This window comes from Pan paniscus, chromosome 7, assembly GCF_029289425.2.
Source record: "Pan paniscus chromosome 7, NHGRI_mPanPan1-v2.0_pri, whole genome shotgun sequence".
Taxonomy (NCBI): Eukaryota; Metazoa; Chordata; class Mammalia; order Primates; family Hominidae; genus Pan; species Pan paniscus.
The window spans coordinates 151271855-151298525 of record NC_073256.2 but is presented as its reverse complement, the minus strand read 5'-3'; the positions used below and the strand labels follow the sequence as shown (position 1 = coordinate 151298525).

At 42.1% G+C, this 26671-nt stretch overlaps 1 long non-coding RNA gene across 1 annotated transcript; it reads right to left on the bottom strand.

Moving 5' to 3' along the window:
• Window positions 1–7601: 7601 nt before the first annotated feature.
• Window positions 7602–23358, bottom strand: LOC130541727 (uncharacterized). The gene is made up of 4 exons (XR_008955823.2): window positions 23314–23358; window positions 12305–12437; window positions 11777–11955; window positions 7602–7826 (listed from the first exon to the last, which is right to left on the bottom strand). It is a non-coding gene; the product is annotated as an uncharacterized LOC130541727 (long non-coding RNA).
• Window positions 23359–26671: the final 3313 nt, after the last annotated feature.

Here is a 26671-nt window from a genome sequence, read left to right as displayed (position 1 = left end):
ATGAGCTGACTCACAGAAATCACATAAAGCAGCGCCTGACTCGTAGGCAGTGCTCAGAAAGTGTTACTACTACTGCTGCTATTGTTACTACTGCTGATGCGACTACTATTACTCCTGCTACCACTGCTGCCACTGCTACCACTATCGCAACTGCTATTGTGAATACGGTTACTACTATTGCTGCTGCTAGTAGTATTGCTACTACTGCTGCTGATGTTACTACTAGTAAGTATCACAAGACATGGTGTTCCTGGTGGCTATAAACACATTGTTTCAAGGAGGAAGTGGTCTTCCACTGGGCTTAAAGCATCGGATTTGGAGTCAGCCCTGAGTTCAAATGCCAACTCTCCCATTACTCTCCACACAGCAAGGTCTGAGCTTCATTTCTTCTCTGTAAAGTGGGAATAATTGGCACACTGTCTGTGCCATTGCCTTACTGTAAGAAGCAAGGGAGATAGTTTATGTAAGATAAATAGTTTCTATTGCAATGGGAATTTATTGGGATGATGTGTTTATTGAGATGCAGATGAGGAGAGTGGTGGCAGGGATGATAGTTTCTACTCAGAACATTCTGAGAAACTTCTTCCATCCAAGGACATAGATGTGGAAGTAAATTGCAAAATATCTTAGGATTAGGGCCATGAGAGGGTTTGGAAGAAGATCCTGTGCAAGCCAGAGAATGGAGTGCCCAGAGCTGCCTAGACATTCTCTGTACCAACCATGCCCTCCTTTCTCGGGGGCTCTGACATGCCCCTCCTCCCCAGCCCATCCCTGCATGGTCTCCCTAAAAATCCACCAGGAGGCAGGGCTTTCCTGGCAAAGAGCCATGCTAACTGCCTGCCTTGCTGAAAGCCCTCCTGCATTCTGCCAGATGCTCAATAGCATGTGTGCATCTGCTCAATTGCAGACAAGTCTAGTGTTTGAAAATTCAAGAAACTGTGTTATTCCGGCTGGTAACTCTTGTCACTCAGAAGCTTCTGGATTACCTGGGTTCCTAAGCACTCATCCCAGCTCCTGTCCTGGCCCTGCAGTCTGTCTGCCCAATGTCTCCTGATCAGTAGGGTCTTTCCTGACCTCTTTAACCATGTGGATCACCCCTGGTTTCTTCCTCATGCCAGAAGGTGGGCTTCCTCCCTCATGTTTCTCTTCTGTTTGTTATGACATGTTTATTTGTTACCTGATGAGTTTCTTTCTGCACAAGACTCAAAGCTTCATGAAGCAGCTCCTCTCATTCAGTGTGGCATCCACAGTGCCACACTGTGAGTGGGGAGAGGAAAGAGCCAGATGGAGGCAGCATGCTTGGTGCACAGTAGGTGCTTAATAAATAATAAATATCTATAGCAGAATGAATGAAGGAGTAAACGACTTTTAGAAAAAGAAAGGGAAGCAACAACAAGAACAATAAATTGTTCCACAGAAACAGCATCTGGGCATTGAATGGGGCTTTAGCAATGGCATTTACCGTTCATCTCATTCTGAGGTCCCAGCTACAAAATCTGAACAAGTGGCTACATCATTCCTCTTGAACAAAGCTGAAGAGATATACTCTGGACATTAGCTGCTTATTTGGTTTATTTATGAAGAGTGTGTTGGAAAGACACTTGCCCTGGGTATTCTGAGACTTGGATCCTATCTTCTGCATGGCACTTCAGGTGAGCTGAGCAAAACACTTGTATCTTAGAATTTCAGTCCTTCATAAGCAACCAGATGAAGCTCCATCACACAGTCCTTAGTATCTGTGCTTTTTGACCTTATTTTATTTCCTTCTGTACCATGCTATTTTTGTTTCTGCTCACTTGTTCAAAAAATCAAGGCTGAAATCTCTTGTCTAACTTCTCTTATGAATGAATTAATGCCTTTATTATGAGAGTTGATTCATTATAAAAGTGAGTTCAGTTCCCTTTCTCTCTCTCTTGCCCTTCTGCCTTCCACAATGGGATGACACAGAAAGAAGGGACCTTGCAAGAGGCTGGTCCTGCAATCTTGCACTTTCTAGCTTCCAGAAATATAAGGAAAGACATTTCTGCACCTTATAAATTACCTGGTTGGTGGCATTCTGTTATAGCCTCACAAAACAGACTAAGACACCAGATTAGCATAGCTAATAAGTGGCCAAACCAACATTGGAATTTGATTCCACCTGATTCCAAAATACGCCTAAGCTAGGACTAAAAGTTTTTACTTCCAGCACTAAATCTAGTACTTCTCTCACCATCCTTCTGTGTGAGACTGGGGAATTTCCTTCTTGGAACCTCCGAAAAGCTGTATGGCTCACTGAACGGTTGTTAGAGTTGAATAGGAAGTCATGGGGTCATGGTAGAAAGTACATTGTTAACTGTGAAGTGATGTGCTCACCAGTGTTGTCATCAATGTCAACGTTTAAGGCTTGACAATGTGGTATGCAGGGCGAATGCTGTGGCCTTTCATGGGGCAAGAGTAACAGGCATGATGCCAATTGTCAAGAGAGGATTCATGGGGCCAGTGATAGTTAAATTAGGACTTGAAGGGTGGCAGGTGTTACACACACCATGTTAGGGCAACCCCCAAACCATCACAACTCCTTGTCTCCTTGCCTTCCTTTTCAGACTCCTTTATAGATAGTAGTGATCATGTGGCCCAGTCTGCCCTGTGGAATATCAGAAGTCCCTGGGTAGAACACTTTAAGAGAGACCCAGCTAGCATGCACTTCAGCCCAGCATCCATTCATTTTGCTCCTGTGCCTTTCTCTCTTGTTCTTGTTTAGAATGTGGATAGCAGGCCTGGAGATGCAGCAGCTTTCATGTGACCGTGAGGATGAGTCACAACATCAAACATGGAGATGGCATGGTAGGCACTGGTTTTTAATGATTTCCAACACAACAGTTTAACGTGAGATTAAAAAAAAAAATCCATTGGTGGTGAAACTCTCATTACTTGCGTTGTCTTTTATGTGCCACTGAATGCATGTAAGGATCAGATTGATAATGACACAAACAAGGTGAGGCAGGGAGCAGGCAAGGACAGAAGAGAAAATAGCTGAAGAAGCCATCTCTCATATTGCACCAAGATACATATGCATATGGACACCAGAGAGACAGCTGTTGCTGCCAGTGTGGAGGTCTCACGGTCTAGATTCAAGTCCGTCCAACCCCTCCAGCTCATGCTTGGCAGGGGGTTTCTAAGTCTGCCAAATGCCTGACCCAGAGTGAGTATTCACTTACTCATTCAGAAAGCAGGTCTTCAGTATGACTCTCCAAACACACTACTAAGTGCTTTTCATGTGTTCTTGTGAGCCTGTTCATATAGGCTCATTTAAGCCTCCCTTTACTGCAAAGATGATGAGTCCCATTTTACAAAAGAAAAAGGTGAGAGCTAGAAAGGTAAACACCATGTCCAAAGTTTCTAACCTAAGAATCAAGCCCAAGCCACTAACTCCCAATTCTGTGATTTAATTACTGTGCTGTACTGCAAATCAAATGTCTGTTCCTCTCTGAAATCTGAGAGGAATCTACACACACACAAAATTGCTCAGTCTCCTCTCTGTGGTCGCGTATGCCTACCTAAATCTATGCATAATCAAGGTGAATTGTGAGTATCATGGACTTCTCCCTGGGGCTGTGAGCACCTTCTTAGCTGGTAACCAGGCCTTATCCAGCTTCATATTCCAGTACCTAATATGTTTTCTGAATACCTATCCATTCAAAAAATGAGTTAACTAATTAAATAACAAAGGTCAGATTTGGCACAACCAATCAGAGGGGATGATAGGAAAAAACCCAGGCTTGAGCCACAAGAAACAACAATGGGGTGATTCTGAACCACCTGTATGTTTAGCAGCTCTTCAACCTTTTGCACTTTGTATTATATAAATTTTAACATTAATAAATTATTGATCTATTAATAATAAAATTATTATTATTGTAACATGCCCATTTTTATGTGTTCCTCACTTTTGTCTTATATCTAGAATCCATTCCAAGACTTCTAGATGTGGTAAAATCCAGAAGCATTTCTTTTGACATAGCTCACAGACGCTCTGTTAAGTCAGGAAACATCTTCCCTCTTGTCATGAGAGTCATGACAAGGGAGAAAATAATAATAATTATGTTCTGAACCAGATGAAGATTGCATATCTTATTAATAGCTGAGATAAACTGTGTACACTCTCAAAGCTGGGTCAATAACGATTCGTCAGACTTCGTTACCAACATCTTTAAAAGTTGATGTGAGTCATACGGAGCTGTTTTGCACAAGATTTGTCACCTGGATTTGAATGGGAAATGAATAACTAAATATAAAATGCCATTTTGCTGTGATTCATAGCTCTTTCAAGCTGACAGACATCGTCAAGGGATACAATCTTTCCTCTATTTCTAAAGAATGCAGTCAAGGGGTCAGGTTCTTAGTTTCTTATCAACCTGAAGAAGGATTAGAGAGAATGCCTGTAAGTCAACCACAAGGAATAGCTTTTTCGTTTTTACTTTCTGACAATGTTCATATCGGGGAAAGAGGCCATAATCCATGTGCTCTGTTTCTAGGAAAATGAAAGGTCCAAAATATAATTATCTTCACCTTAGGATGCTCTAATTGGGCTGTTTCCTTTCCACAACACGTACAATTACATTTGAAAATTAACACATGTTGCAATCCTTCCCATCCACAAATGCTCCTCATACATCATTGTAGCATATACGGATTATCTTCTATTTACCTAAGCATTTTTCACCCAGAATTGGTGGATGTGCCTCCCAATGGGTCTTCCGAGCAACGTCCCTCCACCTCCACCCAGCCTCCCACACTATCCTTTTTCTACTCTGAAACCAGAATGATCTTTCTAAAATGCAAGCCCCTCATATCACTGCCCCCATGTCAGACCTCAAGATAACTTCTGATGCCTGGAGGAGTTGTTCTCTCATCAGTGCTGCCAAGAGCCTAGAATACTGGAAGGGAATGTTGTAGGCTATATCTCACCCCAGCCTCAAGTGTTGACTGAACCTGCATAGCAGGAACCTATTTAATTTTTTTAACCCTAATATTTTAAAAACATATTTGATCCTGTCCTTCAGAACCAGTGTTTTAGAAAACCCCAACCTATAGACTAGAGTATAAGGTTTCAGGCAGGATGTAGATGGCCCAGAGTATCATGCATGTCCTCTGTCTCTGCAGCCTTACGTCTTGTCAATCCCTGCTTCATAGTTTGTGCTATAAGAGAACAATTACAGGTAATGGCGAGTCCACCCAGTCCCTGACCTGTGTCAGCCAGCATGCTGGGCACGTGGCTACCCTGCAAAAATCCACATGGATCTGTGGTGAATGGGGAGCTCTTGAGCCTGACACATGAGGTCAAACCTGAATTGGCAATCTTGGGCAATTAATCTCTCCAGGCTTCCATTTCCTCAATTGTAAAGCAAGATGATAATAATAAATCCTACCTCCTGGGTTCTTGTGTGGCTTGCATGAGTTTTTATATATAGAGCACTTAGAACAGCTCTTGACACCTAATGACTTCTTTGTACAATCAGCTAATATTAACAATCAGTAGATAGATAACCATCACAAAAGAGGCAGGAAATATGCATTTAGGCTCAGCACAGCCTGCCTGGAAGTGCCTCTTCACGGCTTCTGCTCTCCCCACACTGACTCCCTCCCTGGGCACTCAGCCCCTGAAGGCAGTGATGGCTTGCAAAAGGGTCCCACCTTCACAGGGCACCCCAGTCCCTCTCCCTAGAGTCTCCATACTTCCTCCTGACCCTGTCCTTGGAAGTCCATGCTCAAACCATGCTCAACTGCCCCAAGCCACCTCTTCCCCTAAGTACCCAGCTCCTCAGAAGACCAGATATGAAGTCCCCTCCCAACCTGGTTACTCTGTTCTGGGAACACTTTGGGGAGTCGATGTGTGGCAAATCAGCAGGTGCCGATACGTCATCAGCACCAGTGGCCATGCCAGAGAGAGACATGGAGCTAGTGGAGGTGAAAAGCTCCCCCATAATCTCTACCTGTTCCCTTCACTGATATGGACAGTGACATAGTCTCAATCTACTGTCACACGCAGTGCAAAACCAGTTTTAAGATTAGTCCTCTAGCTGCCAACTTTCAGATTGTTGCCCTTTAGTAAATATTTTAAAACTACAAGCTATATTAGTGGATGCTCAAGTCAATTTAGTGGGTACTTTCCAGATCTTCAAAAATTATAGAGTATAGAATGGAATGAGTGCATTGCCTGTAGTGAGTATTGTGTAATATATTTGGTTCTGTTTTATGTCTTTTGTGTGCATGTGTGCATATTGGAGTATAATGTAAACTGTATTTTTTACTGTAGGTCATGGGACAAGGCAGTTTATAAAACAGTATCTTAAGTTTTTCTTACATAAAAAATGTTGGAGCCCCATTGACTGGAATTATCCACAGCATTCTCTCTTCTCTTTCTAAGAGAAAGCCCTTATCAAAAAAATAAGATAAAATAAAAGGACTCCCTGATATGTTTCCTCATGAGAGCACTTCAATGGCAACATCCTTAGGAACACAGAGAGTAACCTGTGTTCATTGCTCCTACCTGAGGGCTAAATCCATCTGTCCTCATAGAATAGAGCCATGTGTGTTCTGCAGATGACTTGGCTAGACAAGGGCAGGAGGCCTTATGAAAGAGCTTTAGTAACAGAGAGTGGCATAGAAAATACTTTCTGGTGTACTTGGGGAACTGTAAAATCCACTTCCCATTGTTGACACATTTACATGTTAGGGACTTGAAAAATATCTGATGAATGCATTGACTTTTCCCCTGCTCCCATCTGAATACACGCCACCCCTCTACACTTACATACAAACCCACCTGCCTGCAGTCATATCCTTGCTCCCTTCACATACTTGTTTTCTTCTAGATCAATGATTTTCATAGCATTTTCAGTAGCAGACCCTGTGTTTCAAAGGGAGTCTTTAGCAAAACCCCAACATTATCATAAAATAGATAAAAGCAGCACATGGGTTCCCTGAACATTTAAATCTCCATTTTTGGATGGGGGGAGAAACCTTTAATGAATTTTTGTTTGGTTTTGTTTGTTTGGTTTTTAAAGAATGTCTGTAGCCTATCTTCAGGGATTGGTTTGAAAAATGAGTATCTGAGAAACTCTGGTAAGCTAGTTAATGTCCGTCCTGAGCAGTTCTGAAGCTGGAGTGAGGTCATGTAGGAATGGCGTTTCACTGAAAGTGTACTGTCCTTTACTTTTATTAGTATTTGCACTTCTGCTAGCTGTACAACGTTGAGCAAACCATGCTGTTTGGGGGCTCTCTTTCCTCATTTATGAATTTTCAGGATTAGATTGCAAGATCCTGGACTTCCTTTAGGCTCCATATGTCATAGAACTGATAAAGGCATGTACTTAACCCTAAGATACTGATAGTCATCATAAAGCCATGGTTTGGGGTGGTAGATTTAATCACCACCACGGTCTTTCTCAGTTTTTGATTTTATGATCCACTCAAAGAGGCTCCACATGTCTCTCAAGTAATTTTTATAATATTTAACTATCCAAACCACTGAGAAACTCATTTTAACATGTCTCATTGAGTTCTTGTAATAACAACAATAACTATAACAACTTTTTTAACACTTGACAATCAACAAATGCTTATATCCATGATTTTATTTGATTCTCACAATAATCCTGTCTTTGTTTTATAAACGAGAAGGCACATGCATGGAGAGTGTCTGACTTGCTGAAGTCATCCAGCAAGAGGAAGGCTGAAGCCAAGTTGGGGTTGTCAGGCAGGGTCGTCATGCGGGACCAGTTGTGAAAGCCCTGACAGCAGGTCACAGGGGCTCCATTTTATTGGGTCAGCAGCCCAGATACCTGAAAGAGACAAGTTACCTGATCAAAGTGGAGAGAGATTCAAATCAGGCAGGCCAGGTGAGAGGCCCCTCAGGATTCTAGAGAGATCCGATGGCGGCTGCCCCAAGATGGTGGCGGCTTAGGTGGGGAGAGGGAGTGTTTCACCCTTATCTTTCAGGGAATCCTGAATCCTGCAACCAAAACCTCTTTCTTTACTTTGCCCCTTGAAGAAATGCAGACTAGCCCCAAACTAAAAACCAGCCTCCTCCTGCGTGTTATGTTCAGAGGCAGAAAGAAGGCCCTTCTCACCTCCTATTTCTTCACAAAACCTTTCTCTTGGGGTTCCCTTTCCAACCTTGGTGTGGTTCTCATGAGTATTAAATACATCAGCTTGTCTCTCATTCCCCGCCTCAGGCTGGAAACTGGAATCCAAGAGGCACAAGAAAGTTTAGGTGAGTTTTTTGAAGCTGCCAAATCTGATGGGCTAAATTTTCATTCTATTTATTTTATGGATTTCAAAGGTTCATATTCATTTAACTGTGAAGACAGAATTATTCCCAAGTTATTTGATAGGACAAAAACTGCACTGTGGGTAGCAGACTTTGTCCAAAGCCTGAAAAACAACTAAGGAGTAAAATGATCTTGAATTTATTAGGATCCTCCAGCAATGAAGCGGCAGGGGGTGGAATCAGACCCGTCGCAGTAGAGCGGAAGGCATAAGAGATAGATATGCAGGTGCCCCAAAACACGCTTGAAGCTGGTGTATTAACTTCACACATTGTTCGCCACACACAGCCATTCTCACATCCCTGGTGCTGCTGCAACAGGGGTAAGTTTCAGTGGCCACACCGTCAGGCATCTTTGATGTGTGAGATGTTGACGATGCTCACCCTGCAAGGAATTCAGAGTGCACCAGGGTGCACAAGGGTCTGGAAATACCTGGGCAATGGAGGGGCATGCAAGATCAAGACTAGGATAAAGGAGCATTGCAACCATCCCCAGCACAGAAGAAGGCTTTGAAGATTAGGAAATATTTAAACTCAAATTTAAAAAGAGGACTCTGCCCATTGGTCATGTCAGAGAGGATATTCCATGCAAAGGGAATGAAAATTTGAGGATGGGCAGAAATACAAGTGAGTCTGGCATGTTTCATAAATCCAAGTGGTCTAATAATGTTGAGTCTTCCACTTGCAAGGGTTGGGGAGGAAACACAATGAGGCAGCTAAGCTAGAGAATGTTAAGGGCAGTGTCCACAGAGGGCAGTGGTTTGGCATGGGCTTTCAGATCCTAAGCAGAGTGAGGAGGGCACCTGCACAAGAGAGAGGGTGGTGATGGTGTGGGATATATATGACTGAAACATATGTGGAGGATTGATCCAATAAGTAATAGTATTAAAGAAAATGGGACCTAGATTTTGCACCGTCAGAGAAGGGAGTGACAAATATAGGAAAGAGAAAACTAGAATCAACCCTATGGTGCTAAATTAAAATTGGAGTTATCACTGTGAAATAGAAAGAAAAAGAGAGAACTGAGTGGAGAGAGAGAGAGAGAGAGAGAGAAGTTTAAGGCAAAACTAATATTAAAATAAATATTAGTTTTACCAGATATTGACACTTCTGCCAGCTGTTTTCTGCTGAAAAATTTCTATTAATTTGTAAAAGTTTATTAGTCCTTTCTTCTGTTGTCTCCAGTTGGTTGTTAAGCCCATCAGTTAATGTTTTACATCAGATATTGTACTTTATAGTTCTAAAATTTTAATTTGGTTCCTTTTTATAATTTACATTTCTCTGTTAAGATTCCACATCTGTTAATTTATTATCACTACATTTTCCTTTATGTACTCGAACATATTTATAAAGCTGCTTTAAAATTCTTGACCCAACATCTGAGTCATCTTAGGATCAGTTTTCATTAGCTATGTTTGCATAGATTGCATTTTCCTGCTTCTACGTTTGTCTATAAATTTTGATTGTATTCTAGACATTGTGACACTACATTGAGAGTCTGCATTTTGTTGTTTTTTTCAGAGAATGCTAAGTTTTGTTATTTCGGGCAGTTAATTTGCTGGAAGATTAGATTGATCTTTTAAGGCTTGTTGTTAAGCTTTGCTAGAGTGGTTCTAGAGTACTCTTACTCTAGGATGAGAGGAACCCTGCTTCTCAGATGTAGTCTTTCTGGATCTCAGTTGAGGTCTTCTCTCCACTCTGGATTATTGGAACACCTATATTTCTCAGCACTGTGTATCATCAGCGATCTCTGCTCATCTCGTAGCTCTCCAGAAGTTGTTTTTGCCAAAGGTTGGGTAGTCTTGCCCTAAACATGTATACTTTAATTGCATCCAGTGCCTTAAGGGGACTGATACATAAATTTCTGGAGCTGCTCTTTTATGCAGCTCTGTTCTCTCTGTCATCCTGAAACTTTGTAAACTTTAAACTCTAATCTCTGCCTCCCCAGTTTAGCAAACCTGCTGTGCTCTGCTTGGATTCCCCTTTCCTAAGCCATGATTCAGGAGTAGCCACAAACATAAAGTCAGGATGATCACATGGTTCACCTCCGCCAGGCATCCCCCTTAATCCAATGCTCTGTGCTGAAATATTTCTGAATCAAAACAAACAGAAGCAACTTGCATGTCTAGTTTTGTTACTGTGAACATCAAGCCCATTTCACACTTCCCTCCTGTGGGTTTAGGGAGGAGTTAGTTAGGTCAGTCACAAAATGGAAACCTTGAAACTGCTTGCAAAGTTGCCTAATGTATCACAAGGCAATGTGGTAGGTTGGCAGAGCTGGTATCTCTCTAATAGGCTGAAAGTCTCAAAATTAGAACTATAAAATTTGAGTTTAGTTTACTCTAATTCCACTATCTATGTCCTAGGCACTGCGCTAGCTGCTAGAGGTACAAAGGTGGATGAGATGTGACCACTGCGCTAGCTGCTAGAGGTACAAAGGTGGATGAGATGTGACCAGTGCCCTGAAGGATAGGGTCCTGCAAAGAAAAATGGCAAATGCTGTGATGGAGGTCTGCAGGGCAACTAGGGTGAGAGCACAAAGTGGGGATGACCCATCTAGCTTAAAGAGGTCAGCAAAGGTGCTAAGAATGTAGAAGAAGATGATGAGTGCATTGAGGTTTCAAGGAAGTACAGAAGTTGTTCAGGCTGACTGAAGTGGGCAGGGGAAATAGCTGGCGAAAAGAAAAAGAGGTTCAAGCCAGGTGGCAACTTCAGTTACAGACAGCACAACCTATACTATGGCTATGGCATATACTGGCTATACTAAAGTAAATAGAGTATACAAGCTATCGCAATGGGTGCAACACAGGATTATGTCAGGAGATATAGTCAGAGTAACAAGGCTAGCCAAGATTACAACACAACTTCAGGTCATATTTAGGCTAATAAACACAGGACTGTAGCTATTGGAGCTAGAATAGTACATAAATTAGTGGCAATTATTTATGGTGTGAGGTTCCATCTCCATTCTCCACTATGTCTGAAGTTTCTAGTCCTATATAAGACCTTTGAAACCACCAAAAGTGAGGCAGAGAAGGGAGCCAGGGTGGCAAAGGAATTCGAAAGCATTTTCTTCTGGTATGGTCATGGAGACAGGCCTTCCTATCCCCCCTTTGTAAAGGAAACAGCTCTATCCTTGTCCCTAGGCTGTTTTTTCCTAAAGAAAGTTATGGCCAACCATGAGTTCTAACTATCTGACTCAAGGCAGTTAATTCACAGGCTCATTTTGCATTTACGAGCAGGTATCTTTAGGTTGGGCTCTCTGGGAAACAGGCCCCGAGATGAAAATATCTATGCAGAAGGTTTATCATGGTGCACTGTCAGGATCAGTAACCTAAGTGATAAAGGAAGCAGAATTGGGCAGAGGGCAAGGTTAACTTGCCATACAGTTGAAACAGAGATCTCAGCTGATTCCATGGGGAGTGCAGAAGTTGACAAGGCCCTTCAAAGACCTTTCATACTTACGCAAAGGGCCAGGCTTCTGTTCGTCATCTCAATCAGTCATTAGATGCATTTTCTCCCAGGGGAAAGAAAAAAATCCCCCAGCGTGATCCAGCTGTGAGCTGTCAGCTGACAACCCTTCCTCTGGGACATGTGGGTGCTGCATCACTGCCTCCATTGCAGATAACCTGCTCTGGGAAGTTCTGCCCATGGGAGAAATGATAATTAGCCAGACTATTCAGACTCCAGAAATGAGCAGTAACATATGGCAAGGATCAGCCAGGTGATATAAACAACTTGTTTGATAGAAAGCAGGAACCAAGAGAAACAGAATGTGTGAGGAGCACGTTTATCCCCTGAGAGATGGTTGAAGAAACTGGGAATGTTTATCTGGAGGGGCAGAGAAGACTGTGGAGGGATGTGAGGCCCACCTGTAAATAGCTGAAGGGCTGGCAAGTGGAAGAAGGCTCTGGTGTGTTCCTCAGCACCTCAGGGGGTTGCATTTTAGGTGGAGAGGGTCCCAACAGTCAGGGCTCTAAGTTCTGTCCTCACCTGCAAATGGGGCTGCTGCTGACACCACACAGGTCTTTGGTGGGAGGTGGAGCTGAAGGCGTTGTCAGGACCGGAGCCTCTGCAGGTATCCTGTTCCCCTAAGAGCAGGCAGCTTCCTTGATGTAGGCTGCATCTGAAAGGTTAATTCCCTCTTCTTTGGGCCAGTTCAAAAATTGTAAGCATGACTATAGCTCGGGCAGTGATTCTCAAACCTGGCTGCATATGAAAAGCCCTAGGAAGTTTAAAAATATAGTGCTCAGCTCCAGAGAAGTCAAATCATAATCTCTCAAGATAGGGATGGGTCATTTTTATTTCTTAAGGGCTCCCCAGATAAATCTGATATGTAAACAAAGTTGAAAACCCTACGTCTGCCCTACTAGAGTGTTATTTGACTGAGAGGAAATGAGAAGGGTCATTCAAAGGATAAATGAAAAAGATTTCTGTTGCATAATGAGATCAATAGGAAATGATTAATCCCAAGGGAGGTAGCCGTGGCAAAATTTAACAAGCAAATTGATTGCTACAAGCAGGATCTGTGGCCCTAATGCTGACTGCCTTGAATCAGAGGAAGTTGAAGTTTTGTTTTGACAATGTGATCCAGTGCTCTATTTTAGTGAAGTATGTGGCTTTCTCATAGACAGCGCTTAAGCCCTCTGGGGCTCTAATATACTATCAGGTTGTCTAGGTAACAAAAATAAATTATATGTATGGAAGAAAATGTGGAAATATAGAAATGTGTGAATATAGAAAAATATAAAGTATAAAGAAAAAACACAAAACTTTTTTCCAATTCCATTGTCCAAAACTAGTCATTTCTATAATCTTGCCATAATATACACAGGTAACATATACACTCCTTCTGTGTATGTGTATACATACACATGCACATATACGTATGTATGTATTTATCTGTGTATCAGACACTGTGCTACTAAGCACTCTTGATTAATTATTTTGAAACCACAAAACAGTTTGAAAGGTTATCTCACCTAGGATGACAATAACAGTTCCTACCTCGTGAGGCTGTTGTGTATTAACATTAGCTAATACGTGGTAAAATGTTTAAGACAGTGCCTGGCCTATACTAAGGCCTTAATAAATATTAGAAAGAGAAGAGAGAGAAAAAGAAAGAGAGGAAAAGAGGGAGGAAGAGATGAGGAAATTTACTCATGTTAGAAAAAGTCTGAGAGGAGGTGAAGACACAGAGTTTGCTAACTCAGCACCATTGGCATGCTGGGCTGGAAAATTCTCTGCCGTCGGGGGGCTGTCCTGCAATTCATAGGCTGTTTAACATCATCTCCAGCCTCTGCAATTCAAGGCCAGCAGTCTCCCCTCCTCTAAGGCATCACAGTCAAAAATGTCCTCAGACATTGCCCTAGGGGGCAAAATCACCTCCAGTTGAGAACCATTGACCTAGATCCATCATATATTAATTCTTGTTCTTTTACGAAAAAAATACATTTTAATCAAATGCATGTGTAAAATATCAGTTGAGATCCACATACCGTTTTATATTCTGCATTTTCACTTAATGTCACATCATGATATTGCGCCTCATCATTAAACATTCATTATAAATGTCATTTTTAGCGGCTGCATTATATCCTAGCCTTCCAATGTACTGTCATTTTAATGACACGATATTGTTAGATAGGTTGTTTCCACTTTGTGCTCTTACCAAAAAGATCATCTTCCAAATTCATACCTACACACATATAGGTCTTTGTCTACATTTCTACTTCTTTTCACTGGGTAAATTTTTAGAAGTGAAATTACTGAAATAAAGTAATTGAGATCCTGAAGAGTCTTGACAAATATTACCACATTGATTTCCAAAACAGCTGTCCAAGTCGACACGACCACCAGCAGTAATGTAGGTATTTGGAATGCATGAGATATGGGGACTGGCATGGTTTTGATTTGAACTAACTGAAGGGGTCTTTTAATCTACACTTCACAAAAGTCAAAAATAAAACTTTAAAAGTAAAAGACAACACACGCCATGTGGTGAGGTGGTATTTATTACATCACAGGTGATGTAACTGTGCATAACTTCAATAAACTTCACAGCAAAGGAGATGGTTCTGACATCAACTCTATTGCTATTTCCTAAGGGGTTGAGGGAAACCTTAAATAGTCCAGTGAGGAAAATATATCTCTCATTTCTAGAGAGTTACCAGCCCTGCTGGGAGCCACATGGAGAAGTTGGAATTGAAATACAAGGCTGGTGGTCCAGCTGGCCACATGTCAAGCTCAGAGCCATGATGGATATCTGATTTCCATCCCACTTGAAAGTGATGTTCAAATCGTCTACAAGAGGAATTATGAAAGAATTTGTAGTATTCTAGAATTCTTATAGAAAGCAGAAATCTGCTGCTTCACTCCTCCATTTAGGGGGAGAACTTTCAGAATGGAAGGGGAACTCAGATCTACTTATAGGCAGCCATGAAATCTTGAGTCGACTATGGAAATTTCCAAGCCCAGATATCAGATTTGCACCTGGGGGGTGGATTCCAGCCTCTCTGAAGACTGGTCTGGCATAAGTGTTATAGGACCCTGGGACACCAGGCCTCTCCCACTTATTCTTCATTTTCTATGGGAGGTCATGTAGGCTTCTTGGACAGTGTTTATAATCAAGTGTGGAATAAATGAGCTAACAAAGAAGACTGACTCATCCAAATGTGCTATTGGCACAACCCAACAGAGCTGAACATATACATTCTAGATGTTCATTTGATAAATAATTCCATTTCACAGACATTCATTGGTGTTAGTTTAATGTCTGTTGTAGGTACTGTAGAGGATTAACACGACACTGTCCCCATCTTCCAAGAGTTGAGAAGATTTTTAAAAATATACAATTATCTAGAATGTTAGGCATACAGCTAAAAATAAGTCTATTATAAACAGAGTGCCCAGGGACTTCATTGCAAGGACACAAATATTGCAGAGCACTTAGCATGTGCCAGGCAGTGTTATGAGGACTCCACTCTGAGTCAATGCATCTCATCTCACAATGCCATTCTGAAACTGGTGCTGTCCTAGACACCTTGCCTAAGATCCCACAGCTGGTAAATAGAAGAGCTGAGGGATGAACCCGCTAGCTGGATCCAGCATGAAGGCTATGCTGTACATTGTTCTCTGGGGGTTTAGGAAGAGCCTCATGAAGGTAAACACAATGGAGCTTTCAGAGGTAAAAATTGAAGGACAGATCTCCCAGGTAGATGGACTTGGGAGTTAAGCCAGATAATTGGTACATAATCAAGTAGGCAATAGGGGAGTCAATAAGTATTTTTGGGCAAGGGAATCACACGATCAAAACTGAACTTTAACACAATGAATCTGGAAGGAAGAAGTGGGAGAAAGGAGAAACTGAAAGTCGGTGGTAGGGAGATAGGTATGATGGAACAGCTAGGGTAAGGGTCTTCGGCATGAGGCAGTCTTGGGATGATGAGAGAGTAAAGATAAATACCAGGTTTTACTGAGCATGGCATTGTGTTGTGATTCTCATCCTACCCCACTTTGATGTATTTATTCACCCAGAATATATATATATATATCACAAATGATCCTGGCACATACTAGCTACTTAATAAAAACCTGATTTTCTGAGAGAAGAAATAAATGTCATGCCTCCAGGTTATTCAGTAAGTCTGCAATAGGATATTGTTCAATGCCCCTGTGTGTGTGTGCTTGTGGGGTGTGTGTGTGTGTATGCACACACACATGTGGTGTAAGAGCTGGAATTTAGCCCAGAGCTCCATGTACACAACTTTTTTTTGCTGATAGACACTGGCTTCCATCTGTGATTCTAAAAACCATGGCCAAATTTGGTCTTTGAAGTACAGAGGCTCAGAACCTGAGTAAAGGTGGACATAGCAAGAGTCTGCAGGACATGGGCCTCTCTGAGCAGCAACACCCAACCCCTCCTAGTCGTCAGAAAGTCTATAGCCCCAGAAGGACTTTTTGATGCAGAAGTGAAACCCAAACTGTAGCTAAAAACAGAGCAATGCAGTATGATGCCTCCATGCTAGTGAGCCCTGCATGTGGGCAAACAAGGAACCCTCCTGCATCCCATGCCCATTCTGCCTGTGTATGGCAGTTGTTCCAGCCCCATCTCACTGAGCAGGAGCTGCATAACGATTTGTGCCCAGGATTGTTAGAAAGAATGACTTTGACTTCAGATTGATCAGAGCTTCAATCCAAGTTTTGTCTCTGATAAGCCACCAACTCTTGGGCAATGTATTTAATTCCCTCTGCGTTGGTTTCTTTCTTTTTTCTTTTCTTTTCTTTTCTTTTCTTTTCTTTTCTTTTCTTTTCTTTTCTTTTCTTTCTCTCTTTCTTTTCCTTTCTTTTCTTTCCTCCCTCCTTCTCTCTCTGTTTCTTTCTTTCTCTATCTCTCTTTCCTATCTTCCTCTATCCTTCCCTCCCTCTCTCTTTCCCTCCCTCTCTCCTTCCCTTTCCTTTCCTTTCTTTTCCCTTCCCTTCCCTTCCCTTCCTTTCCTTTCCTTCCTTCTCTCTTTCTATTTCTTTCTTTCTTTCCTTTCTTTCTTTCTTGAGACACTCTCAATGTTGCCCAGGCTGGAGTACAGTGTCACAGTCATAACTCACTGCAGCCTACACCTCCTGGGCTCAAGCAACCCTCCCACCTCAGCCTCTCAAGTAGCTGGGACTACCACAACCAGCCAATTTTTTTTTTGGAAGAAACAGGTCTTGCGTGTTTCCCAGGCTCGTCTTGAACTCCTGGGCTCAAGCAATCCTCCTGCCTGAGCCTCCTGAGTAGCTGGGTCTACAGGCAGGAGCCACTGTGCCGGGCTGCTTTGGTTTTCTTATCTGCTAACTCAGGATGACTTTAGCTTCCAGGGTGGTGCAAGTGCAGGGCCAGTGCATGGGAGTGAGAGCCTCCTTCAGTCGTGTACCCTGGGTGCCTCACATGCCTCACCCTAGCCCCGGCCCTGGTGAGAAGCTGTGAAAGAACCTGGCATGTGAGGAAACACCATGGATCTTTCCACGTGACTGAAAGGAAGGAGGTGTGTGTGTTGGGGACACACTGTCAGGAGAGGATGAGGAGCGGACAACAGATACTGATGACTCCAGCCCCAAGACAAGAGTGCCAGGAGATGCCCCTCAGCACCCCATAGGTGGCAAGCCCAAAGGGTAGATTACAGGCAGCCCCTGACTAGACTTTTCAGAGAGAAGCCTCAGAGCATCAATGTGAAAAAGATAGTATTCAAAGTCATCAGGGAAAAGGAGAGGTTACCTATAAAGGGATGGCAATTATACGTTCAGTAGACTTTGTTTCCCCAACAACAGATGTCATGAAAGATGGTGTATCATCAGGAAGGTGCTGAGGAGAAATGATTAACAATCTAATATAAACAATAAATAGTAGGCATCCATTTTTGAGCACTTGTATGGTAGCCTAGAGCTCTGTATTCAGCATAATGATTATTTAATACGAGAGTTAAATAAAGACGTGTAGAATACAAAAAATTCTCTACTCGTTGGCCCTTACTGAAAAACAAAATCAGCAAGAGGATGGATCGGGATGGAGAAAATACAGGTGATCACAGAAAGTAGTAAAATATAGTGGAAAGCGTATTTAACAATTGACTTCAAGAAATTAATAATGATTGCTATTGTGTGTTTTACAGGTGGTGAAATTAAAATTAACAACAAAGAAGATACTGGGATGTTTAATGAGTAAAGTGAGATAATATGTGCCTTATGAGAATAAGTGAGATAAAGAATAAATGTAGAATTTGTTAGAAAAATAATTAGTTGAGTGTGAATATTGGAAATAAAGTTTAACAGCAGAAAGAATGGAAATCGTCATCATCTTGCAGTGAATGTAAATATCCGGCACCTTCCTGTTAGGTGCCCTCTTCTAGGCATTGATGATACAGAGATGAGCAAGACAGAAAAGTCTTTTTTTGCATGGATTTCTTAATGTAAATTGTAATGTATTCCTAGACTAACCTTGGTAACATATGACAATGCTGAGACCCACTTTAGTTTTTTGGTTTTTTTTGTTTTTTCAAAAAAAAAAAAAAAGAGGTGGTGCATGTAAACTGTAGATGGAGTGTTATATGGGGAGGGACTTGCCTTTGGGATATGAGTTAGTTCATTTTTTGCATTGCTGTAAAAAAATTCTGAGGCTGGAAACTTTTTCTGTCTCTACCAAAAAACCACCCAAATTAGCAGGTTATGGTAGTTCCAGCTACATGGGAGACTGAGGTGGGAGGGTTGCTTGAGGCCAGGAGGTGAAGGCTACAGTGAGTTATCATTGTGCCACTGTACTGCAGCCTGTGCAACAATGAGACTCTGTCTCAAGAAAGAAAGAAAGAAAGAAGACATTTATAAAGAAAAAGGGTTTTGTTGGTTCAGTTCTGCAGGCTGTACAGAAAAGCATGACTCTGGTTTCTGCTGGCTTCTGGGGAGGCCTCACAGAGCTTTTACTCATGGTAAAAGGTGAAGCAGGAGCAGGCATGTTACATGGTGAAAGCAGGAGCAAGAGAGAGAGAGCTGTGTGGTGGGGGGTGTGTCACACTTTACAACAACCAGATCTGGTGGAACTCACTCATTACTACAAGGACAGCACCAAGTCATAAGGGCTCTGCCCCCATGACTCAGACACCTCCCCCCAGGCCCCAGCTGCAACACTGGGGATTACATTTCAATGTGATATGTCATGTTGGCAAGGACAAATATGCAAACTATATTAGGGTGCTTCCCTGATGGTCATGGAAAAAGGAAGTCTTCTTGTTGAGAACCCCAATGCCACTGTCTTTAGCAATGAGCATATTCGATGTATTATGTATGTCTTCATCCCATGGGTTTAGCCTGAAGAGTTGCAAATAGCTGGGCTTTAGCACACCGGTACCACTGAGCCCTGGAAGATAAGAGATGCCTTGGGCTGAGCGGGAGTGGTACAGCAGTCCTGGAGAAAACCAAAGCGCAGAGGAGCCTCCGGCGCGCAGATGTGGATTCAGGGCCCATCCTCTTGTCTTGACCTTGAGCAAGTCAGTTACCTTCTCTGTGTCTTAGTTTCCCGATCTGTACAGTCACCGCTTCATGAGATTGCTATGAAAATGATGATGGACGTGTTGATTCACGTCTTTGTAGGAGCTCCCCACTGATTAATAACGGGTGTCCAAATGCTGATTGGAGCTCCTTGAATACTTTTCTTATTTCTCACAATGTGCTTAAGGTCTTTGAAGGCATTTACTGGTTCTTATTCATGTTTGTATTCCCAAGCATTGTTCTAGGAACACACTTATTAACAAATATTTTTTAATTGAGCTAAAGTAAATGGAATGAAATTGGATTGAATTGACAAGGATGCAACCTAAACATGATACAATTAAGGAACAATAGGAGACACCATCTCATTAGGGGCTTCTTCCAGCTTTTATAAAATTACAGGAATTCAGAGATGAGGGAGATGAAAGTAGACTGAACAGACACTTATTGGGGACAAGCACTTCCTGAATAACCACTTTGTGCCTGACACCATGCCAGCCCTTCTCCCAAACACTATCTCATTAACTCCTAACAACATACTGAGAAAAAAACATTATTACCATCATTTTATAAATGAAAATCCCAGGGTTCAGAAAAGCCAGGTCACCTACCCAATGTGACCTGAGAAAAGCGGCAGGGCCAGAGTAAAAAGCGAGCTTCTTGGCTGCTGCAGCCCGCTCTCCGCTTTCTCATTCAGCCCCAGGCTTTGGTGTGGGGGGTAACTCTTCTGCTTGTTTCTGTTTGATTCTCTTTTGTTTTTTTGTGCCACATTGGCAAAGCTGTACTCACCATGCCTATTTTCAATTATAGCCTGCAAGCCTGTGCTTTGAAGTACATAATTTATTTTCCCAGTCAGACCAAATAGAAAACACAACTGTGTGTTTAAATACTAATTAACCTTTTCACATATCTCTCTCTCTTTCTCTCTTGCTCTATCTCTTTCTCTCTCTCCTCTGATTCCTCTAAAGCAAAAGCATGTAACATGTTAGACAATTCTTGCCAATTTTTTTTTTCCTGGACTCTATCAGTTGGAAGTCTACAGCATATGGCTATGAGGACTTCTGTACTTGAAGTCAAATTCCTTTAGAAAGAGAAGACTGCCGTGCATGTGGTCACCAATGTGTTTGTTTCTCTGCACTGAGAATTCTAAGCTCCCTTTACTGTAGAGTTTGCAGGGCCCATTTCAAGGATGGCTCTATTGGGTTTCCATTAATATCATTCTCATCGGCCATATATTACTTTCCCCTGCCTGAAATCTCTCATAGTTTAAAAGACTTGGGCTTTGAAAGCAGACAGCCTGCCCATTTAAACGAACTTCATGCATCCATATAAAGCAGCTTAAAAATTACTTCATTAGCATCTCCATGTCAGCATTTTAATTTTCTAATATTGCCGTCCATCTCCCACTCAGCTGCAGCGCTCCTGTTTTCACAGCCATCTCCTCCTATTCTGCATCTAGATCTTTGCATTGACCACTTGGTTTTGGAGTAGTGGAATCATCTTTGATCTCAAAATCTTTTTGGAATGCAACCATCTGCACTTCGACCCAATCTGAGTGCCCCATTCAGAAAACACCCCTTTATTCTCAGTACCATTTTTTCAGTGGAATATAGTGACATGTTTAATTTCAGATATGTTGAACTTACAATGCTTGAGAGGCTACTGTGGATCTGTTGGTTCAAAGCTCCAGAAAGAAAGTGAAAAAGACTAGAAGACAGTATTGACATGGAAGCAGAAAAAAGAAAGGCTTTTTTTTTTTTTTTTTTTTTTTTTTTTTTGAGTTTCACTCTTGTTGCCCAGGCTGGATTGCAGTAGCGCAATCTCAGCTCACTGCAACCTCTGCCTCCTGGGTTCAAGCTATTCTCCCACCTCAGCCTCCCGAGTAGCTGGGATTACAGGCATGCACCACCACGCCCAGCTAATTTTGTATTTTTAGTAGAGACAAGGTTTCTCCATGTTGGTCAGGCTGGTCTAGACTCCCAACCTCAGGTGATCCACCCGCCTCAGCCTCCCAAAGTGCTGGGATTATAGGCATGAGCCACTGCTCCTGGCTAAAAGTAAGGACTTTCTATGAGAATAGAATGGTAAATGGAATTGGATACCACAGAGAAGTCTGATAGAGTAATAAAGGGATGTGTTTATTAGGTTTTGCAACAAAGCGGTCAATGGTTTCCCTTGTTACAGGGGTCCCCAACCCCCAGGCCACGGACCAGTACTGGTCTATGGCCTGCTAGGAACTGGGAAATACAGCAGGACATGAGTGGCCGGCAAGCAAGTATTACCCCCGAGCTCTGCCTCCTGTCAGATTAGTGGTGGCATTAGATTCTCATAGGAGCATGACCTTATTGTGAGAGGGTGTATTTGAGGGATCTAGGTTGTTTGTTCCTTATGAGAATCTAACTAATGCCTGATGATCTGAGGTGGAACAGTTTCATCTCTAAACCATCCCCCATACTACAATATATGGAAAAATTGTCTTCCACAAAACCGGTCTTGGGTGCCAAAAAGGTTGGGAACCACTGCCTTATCAGACACATTTATGTTGGTAGGAGGATAAAGACACAAATTGCAATGACTTCATGAAGGAATGAGAGGGAAAAAAATATTGTGATAAAAGGTGTAGATCCTTATTTCAAAGAGCCTAGCACAATGCCTGGCTCACAGTGGACTCTCGGCAGATAAAAGTTAATGAATGAGGGTCGAAGCAAGAGCCAGAGTGATGGGTAAGGACCCCCGTACCTTAGTTTGAGAACATGTTCTGAGGATTTTTCTTTCAAAAGTAGTTAACAATCTAACTAAGAATATAAGCAAGTATATTGGTAAAAATTGCAATATGACCTTTAAAAGGTATGCAAGCAAGCAGTAAACTGGGTGTCATGTACTGAGTCAAAAGAAACTGAGGCTGTCTCTGTGTTTCATTTACAAGCAAATGGGTGAAGTTTTCCTGGTGTTAGTACAACCCCAAGGTCTGATCTTCAAGTCAAAATCTCCATTTGACTAGTGGAGAGGCGACCTGTCTCTTGCTGTTAATTTACAACTATTACATTATGTAGAGACTAATATTTATTCACTTATTCATTCATTCATTCATTCATTCATTCAACAGATATAAACTGAGCTTCTACAATGTAGAAATCCTTATGTCCTACCATTAGGTGACAGTGGCTGGAAAGTGTAACTAAGAGAAAAACCAGAATGAGGGCATCTGTCGGGCAGAACATCTGATCCCTGGAAACAAAGCTACATTCAGATTTGTTGTTACTAGTTTGAAAGTTGCTGCCCATAAGCTGTGGGGTTAGGGGAGTTAGTTAGGATCTTAATAACTACAGACTTGGAGCAATAGTAGCCTGATGGCCCACGTTTGCCTAAAGATTGAACTTCTCAGTTAATCAGATACTGATTGCCAGACAATCACTCACATTTTGAGAATATTACTAGAGAAACCAAAAACCATTCTTATAGGAATTTCTTTGCAATGAAAGTCCAATAGCTGTGGTGCTGCGGCATGAGGGCAGAGATCACCCACATAGAAGGTATGAAGTCAATATTTTTGAATGCGTGAATATATAATGGGTTTCATGCAATGTGACAGTGAGATGGAGGCAGATGTTCACTTTTGCTAATCTTACTGGTTCCAGCTGTCTTTCTTTTGCCTTTTTTCCTCCTTACCTGCCCCAGCCTAGACTGAAATGGTCCAACTCAAGTCTTGCTGTCTGTCCATTCTCCAAAACTCCCAAGAGAAGGATGATGTATACGTGTGAAAGTGTGTGTGCACATGTGTGTGTATGTGGACCAAAAGAAAGACAGTTATAAGTTCAAGTATCCATCAAGAAATATCTACCAAAAATATCTTTGCCCTCATATTAAAGGTTAATAACTAAGTAATAAAAATAAAGAACGACAATAGCAACAACCACGGAGTATAGGTTTGTTATCCTCATTTTACAGAGGAGGAAGTCGAATTCCAAAGAGAGTCAGTGACTTACCTGAGGTGCCATTATCAGGAAGTGGCAGGACCATGGTTCAAACTCTGGCCAATTTGACTCCACATGCAGCAAATGCCCCATGCATCTAGCACTTAGTTTTCTCTTCAGTAAAAGAGGAGATTCACCTTAAATTTTCTTTTAACCCTAGCAGTCCCTGAAAGAATAATGTTGCTTCCTTTCCCTCAGTGCCTTGTATAGCATGGGGTCTTGCAGTGAGCGCTTGTGCATTTATTCAGGTGATTTACACAAGGTCCAGTAAGTGGAGCTAGAGAGTAGACACAAACTTCTGTGGCTGATGAGGAGAAGCTAATATCTGGATATTGTCCTCACTCATCCTGTTTGTTAGTTGATTTCCCTCTTCAGAATAAAAATCACTACTATGACCAGGCTTGGGGTGAAGGGAGATGAGTCTCCCAAACCTGAAAGATTAAGGCTAAACTGGAATTTGCTACTTAAACTAAGCTCTGGGAATAATCTTCTATGAGAAGGGAAAATCAGTAGAAGAAACAAAAATACTTTGTTTTTCACAGGTTATAAGTATAGCCTTACTTAAAGGTGCAGCCCTGGGTTTGAGTCCTGGTTCTCAGTCTCTCTCTCTCTTTTTTTTTTCTCCTCTCCTCTCCTCCCTCTCTCCTCTCTCCCCCTTCCCTCTCCCTTTCCCCTCCCTCCTTCTCCAGTCTCTCTCTCTTGCTCTCTCTTTTTGTCTCTTTCTCACTCTCCTCCCCCTTCTCTCTCTCTCTGTCTCTCTCCTCTCTCTCCCTCCTCCTTTCTCTTTCTCTCTCTCACTCTTTCGTTGCTGTTGTTTGTTTGTTGTGAATCAAGGTCCAAATTAGGAAGTTCAAGACATTGCTATAGGCTGATGTTTGATAACTGTCCGACTTTCTTATTCTTCTAATAGACTTTATGCTTTAGAACAGTTTAGATTTACAGAAAACTTGAGAAAATATTACAGGTTTCCACTTACTCCACACCCAGTTTCCTCTATTTTTAACATCTTACATTAGCATGTTACATTTGTTACAATTAGTAAAGTGATATTGATACCATATTGCCAACTGGAGTCTGCAGTTTATTCAGATTTCCTTAGTTTTAACCTAATGTTCTCTTTCTGTTCCAGCATTCATCCAGGATACCCCGTTACATTTACTTGTCACATCTCTTTAAGGCTCTACTTGGCTCTTTCTCAGACTTACCTTGTTTTTCTTGAACTTGACTTTTTTTTTTTTTCTTGTTTGCTTGTTTTTGTGTTTTTTTTTTTTTTTTTTTTTTTTTAATGGAGTTTTGCTCTTGTCGCCCAGGCTGGAGTGCAGTCACACAATCTTGGCTCACTGCAACCTCCGCTGCCCAGGTACAAATGATTCTCCTGCCTCACCTTCCCAAGTAGCTGGGATTACACGTGACCGCCACCACACCAGGCTAATTTTGTATTTTTAGCAGAGACAGGGTTTTACCATGTTGGCCAGGGTGGTATTGAACTCCTGACCTCAGGTGATCCACCCGCCTCGGACTCCCAAAGTGCTGGGATTACAGGCATGAGCCACTGCACCCGGCCTGACCTTAACAGTTTTGAGGATGGTTTGTAAGATGTTCCACTACTGAATTTTTTTCTAATTTTTTTCCTCATGATTGGACTTTTTGGGAGGAAGAGATGAAGTGCCATTTTTTTCACATCATATCAGGGTACACATAATCAACATGATTTATGACTGTTGATGTTTAACCCTGATCACCTGGTTGAGGTAGGGTTTGTCAGGTTTCTTCACTGAAAAGTTGCTATTTTTCCCTCTTTCCTTACTGTTCTCTTTAGAAGAAAGTCACCATGTATGGTTGACACCTAAGAAGTAGAAAGTTATGTTTCTCTTCTTGGAGGATGGAATATCTACATAAATTATTTGAAAAATTTCCTCATTCATTAATTCAGTTATTTATTTATATGAGCGTGTACTCATGAATTTTTTTTTTTTTTTTTTTTTTGAGACGGAGTCTCGCTCTGTCGCCCAGGCTGGAGTGCAGTGGCGCGATCTCGGCTCACTGCAAGCTCCGCCTCCCGGGTTCACGCCATTCTCCTGCCTCAGCCTCCCGAGTAGCTGGGACTACAGGCGCCCGCTACCACGCCCGGCTAATTTTTTGTATTTTTAGTAGAGACGGGGTTTCACCGTGTTAGCCAGGATGGTCTCGATCTCCTGACCTCGTGATCCGCCCGCCTCGGCCTCCCAAAGTGCTGGGATTACAGGCGTGAGCCACCGCGCCCGGCCTCATGAATATTTTATACTTTGCGTTTAATCCAATATTCATTCATTTCCTTGTTCATATTGTTCCAGCTTTGGCCATCAGGAGGTCTTCCAGTTGGTTCTCCTTTTCCTGTGACTCATTCCCATCAATGGAGGCCGGTATTGCATTTCTTTTGGGCCATTTTGTTTCCCTCCCTCTCTCCCTTCCTTCCTTTATTTCTTCCTTCCTTTCTTACTCCCTTCCTTCTTTCCTTCCTGCCTGCCTTCCTCCCTCCCTCCCTTCCTTCCTTCCTTCCTCCTTTCCTTCCTTCCTCTTTTCCTTCTTTTTTTAAAATACAACTTTGCTCTGTGCTACAACATGTGAGATGAATAAGAGAATCTCTGCCCTCAAGGTGTTCCCAGACAGACAAATGCATACAAATTCAATACACGGTAGTAAATTACGTAGAAAAGAAAACACAAGGTGTCAGATAGAGAAAAGGAGTTGGGGTGAGGGGCAGTAGACCGAGTTTTGACTTGCTGGCTCTCTGTGACCTTCACAGGATCATTTCCTTTCTCTGGGCCAGACATTACAAATCACGAAAGAAAAGAAGTTGAAGAGGGTGAAATTTTAGTGGGGGAAAGAGCTAACTTTTTATTTGAAGAGGGTGAAATTTTAGTGGGGGAAAGAGCTAACTTTTTATTTTTAAAAACAGACTATATATCATGCATTATGGTAGGAAAAATATATTCTTTATTCACTCATTAAAAGCATAAATGAGGAACTAGGCACTGGGAAAGGTGATTTATATTAAATCATTCATTCAACAGATTATTTATTCACCACCGGATCCCTACTAATTCATGCACCTCTCACAGAAAAAGGTGTTCTGGTACCCATTTTATGGAGGCTGAGTCTCAGAGACCTTAAGCAGCCTGCACAAAGCCTTCCTAGTAAGTGGAGGGCACAGATGTGAACTCCGTTCGCCTTGTTCCAGGGTCTTCTCCTGCCATGACTCAGGATTACTCTTCATTTCTTCTATGATTGCAGACATCTCTCTTGCAGGGGCTTAAATAGCTTAACAAGAGCTCTCAGCACAGGAGTTAGCATCCTGGGGAACCTCTCACTAAGTCTTAGTGTTTGGTAA